Source organism: Scyliorhinus torazame, chromosome 13 (assembly GCF_047496885.1).
Source record: "Scyliorhinus torazame isolate Kashiwa2021f chromosome 13, sScyTor2.1, whole genome shotgun sequence".
Taxonomy (NCBI): domain Eukaryota; kingdom Metazoa; phylum Chordata; class Chondrichthyes; order Carcharhiniformes; family Scyliorhinidae; genus Scyliorhinus; species Scyliorhinus torazame.
In genome coordinates, this window is record NC_092719.1 from 33095809 (window position 1) to 33096386 (window position 578).

At 41.3% G+C, this 578-nt stretch overlaps 1 non-coding gene across 1 annotated transcript; it reads left to right on the top strand.

Moving 5' to 3' along the window:
* The first annotated feature begins 384 nt into the window (after positions 1-384).
* On the top strand, positions 385-578 carry LOC140388710 (U2 spliceosomal RNA). Its single transcript, XR_011934265.1, has one exon. It is a non-coding gene; the product is annotated as a U2 spliceosomal RNA (small nuclear RNA).

The window sequence follows — 578 nt, forward strand, 5'->3', positions numbered from 1 at the left end:
AAAAGTGGTTCAAATTGTTTCATAAATATGTGAACAAACATTTATTGAGCCAAGGTAGATTAGAAAGGAGAAATAAAACTTAAATGCCTTTTTAGATGGGATTATGGGAGGAAACTTCATGTCATCAATCCAGGTCCTGCTCTGGACTGGAATTGTAGCACAATGAGGTAATGGATCTGGAGAAGTTGGACATTTGTGTCTCAGAGAAATGGGAGGAAAGCTATGAATGTACTTTAACATAAGGCCTAATTAAACCAAAGCCACTCAGTGAGGAATACGATAAGATATAGGCAGCGAAGAGCAGCCAGCAGAGTTTTGCTGTTATTTGAGTATAACTGTGACAATGGCATGAATGAAAGTGCTAGTTGTAGATGCATGGAAGTCATCGCTTCTCGGCCTTTTGGCTAAGATCAAGTGTCTGTAGATTGAGCCTTTGGTTCAGATCTGGTATGTCTCTCTTGTGGGGACCATAAATTGGATTCAATTTGAATTAGTTTTTTGGAGCAGGCGAGGAGCTGGATTAGGGGTTCGCCCCTGACCCACACTCTGAGCCCTGGCTTGGTAACTCAGAAAAGGAA